Genomic DNA, 3195 nt, shown 5'->3' on the forward strand with positions numbered 1-3195 from the left:
ATCGGGCTTTGATAAAGGAACCAGTCGACCTTTAGGGATCGTCCCCAATGTGCCCATAACATTGAAAGGGAAGACCATTCAAATGAACGTGATGGTCGTTCAAGGACCCTTGGATTATAACCTACTCCTTGGACGAGACTATATATATTGCATGGGAGCCATCGTCTCCTCACTCTTTAGAGTAATGTGTTTTCTGCATGAAGGAAGAATGGTCAAGCTATTAGACCAACTTTCGTTTCCCGGATCATGCACCGCAAATAGTCATGTACCATCCCTAAATGGTCTATTCACGCAAGAAGCGTCTCAACCCACGGTCCGTCCTCCTCATGAGCGCGAGTAATCCCGGAGGATATGACTGGAACCCAGGGGGCATGCGACCTGGTCTGCTTCGGCAGGGAAACTTTGGGTATAGAGTAGGTTTCCACAGGAGAATATGACTAGTCTGTACCCCGTCCGTGGAGGAAGAGGGGTTATTCTAGAATAAGATTCTTTTGTCAAAGTTATGTGAGTTGGCGGGCATCGCCGCTCACCTTTGTCTATTTCAGTAGGCATTGCTGAGGAAGTGTTTTGTTTGAAAGAATAACAGAACAATCTTTGGGTAGCCTGAAAGAGGTAGGCCTCTCCCGGTAAAACAAATATTTTATCTGCAAATTGAGGGGTAACCTTGAAATCGTACTTTATACCTGGGGGCATGCAAACCTTTTGGAGTGCAAGCAAAGAGCAGTTATTTATCTGTTTTTTGGGTTAGCCATTTCCTAACTTGCATAAAGAAAGGATGCGGAGCAAAGCTTAGTGAGATGAAGCTCCATAAAAAATAGAATCTTGATGAGACACTCTTATCATATGGCTGGGTATTCGAGTAGTTTTAGCACAAAGTTCATGCTCGTTAAAAAATAAACGCAAGATCCGAGCAGTTTTAGCGCATAGTTCATGCTCGTTAAAAAATAAACATAAGATCGAGCAAATGTTTCCACCCGCGTTTAAGCTCGTTAAAAAATGAACTATCCCGGTAAATAACCACTGTGAATGTAATATCATCAGCCATTAAAGCCTTGGTCGTGTTTGCACCATCACCTCCACTTTTCATTTGGCCGATCGTTCACCTCCATATGATTGTTTACCCATTTTGAGGAACAGCTGCGAAGAGTGATTTCACCTAGCCATCCTTGTTACACTGCCATGATCGGAAAATTCCAACCTGTACCTGGAATCAGCTGCTAACCCTGTTTATCACTCGTTCCTCGAAAGACGAGTCTTCTTTAAGCTCTTTTCAGCTGACTCGTAAAATATGAAAAGATTGCCGAGTCCTTGGCCTTCCAGCTCGTTAAAGGGACAGGAAGAGTTATCCCTCCTCTAGATTTTAATCTTTTTGGACTTGAGGGATTATTGCACAAAAAGATCGAGCGCTTGTTTTATTCGGCTCGTTAAAACTATCGAAAACTCATCCCTTCTGTATTGTTTTATACTTTTTCAGACTTAAGGGATTAGATGACGAAAAAGGACTTTTGGAGTTAACTTTATGTATCTTTTCAAACTCTCTAAAAATGAAAAGAACCGAGTTGTCCTTGTCGTTAGACTCGTTAAAATCATTAAATAGCGAAAAACTTGTCTTTAGACGAGAACAAGTTTCACTATCGCTAGGATCGTTAAAACATAGCGATGGGCTTGCCCGAAGGGCAGGTTATAGAACAAGCATATGTTATCCTCCTCAAGCTTGACAAAAATAAAGAGGTACTGGTTAGCAATGACTGGGGAAAAATTGGGAGAAACTAAAGAAAACTTTGATGGTAGCAAGTCGCTCTTGAACATGACACTTTTCCTCCGTACCACAATTGGGTTGGGTTGTTTCATTCACCGGTCACATCCATGGTCTCGCCATACCATCCATATTTGGGGTAATGCTACCGATCCATCGTATCAGTGTCACCACATGTTCAAGAGAAGTCGTTCAGAAAGAGTCAACCGTGTCCCATCCACTGCCATACATTATCCTTCATCCTTTCATGACCGCCACCCTGAATCATATGTCACAGATCGTTTTCACCTCCATTAAAATCATTAGCTCCGTTCCGTGTCACTGATGTGGGATTCATTAAGGCCCTCCTGTGACGGATCGCTTCTTGTCGACATCAGCTCATTATCCAAGAAGTTGATCTAGGAACACCCCCTTCAGTACTTTGAAGCTTGCATGCCACAATGGCAAGTTTCTCACTTCCGGTGACAGGTATACATTAATGACCTTCGACCGAAAGATTTTGCGTGGTGTTCGATGCCAAGTCCTTTATTCACACCACATGAATTGTACTGCAGTACCTTGAGGGTCATTATCATTATCGGTGATTCCTCGCGCTTGTTAACGGTTTACATCATTGACCGGTAATCAAGCGATGTCTTTCCATGTTCAACTTCAGAACATTTATCACATGGATCGACTTGTACTTAGAGTGAAGATCGAACGAGTTTGAAGACCCTGGATCTAGTTTCATCCATCCGGGCTGCGATATATATTCAGGAAAGATAATCATTGCAGAAGATAATCATCCTAATCAAAGGATGATAATTTCATCAAAATTATCAGTCTACCATCAGACGATTGTCTGTTCTATGTACAGAAAAATGTATTTATAAAGCTGAGCATGGGAATGCCCGCCTCAGCTAGATCATGAAAGCAGTATGAAAAATAATGTATTGTATTGTATCTTACTACGGGTCTCCTCCCAGCATTGGATGAACTTCGGATCCCCCTGATAAAGCATTTCGCCCGATAAACAACCTCATACTTTAGGGGGCAATTGTTATAGACATTTTTGTGCCTTACAGTATTGAGCATGAAATGTCCATAATCTAAGGGATCCAAAGTCCCTAAACATGTTGTTCCTACCCGGAACAAGGCTAACAAACCACAACAATTCACAAAAGTTCTCCACCTGAAACTGCTAAAAAAGAAGTCAATTCAGGATCATTTCAGTGGCTACACTAGCTGTTTGCGCTGAATGTCAAAGCCAACACTGGATACCTGCGTTGAATGTCAATTGGAACACTAGCTACCTGCGTTGAACGAGAATGGACAAGTGGCAGGCTCATTTCTCAAGGTGTCAAAACCCAGGAAGCTTCCAAAATGACACTTGCCTCAGGGTATTCGACTGGTGATGAGTAAGAGGTTCCAAATCTCCAAGTGGAAGCAAGAACCTCCAA

Source organism: Pinus tabuliformis, chromosome 4_2 (assembly GCF_031772625.1).
Source record: "Pinus tabuliformis cultivar Carrire ecotype Pingquan chromosome 4_2, CPIR1, whole genome shotgun sequence".
Lineage (NCBI taxonomy): Eukaryota > Viridiplantae > Streptophyta > Pinopsida > Pinales > Pinaceae > Pinus > Pinus tabuliformis.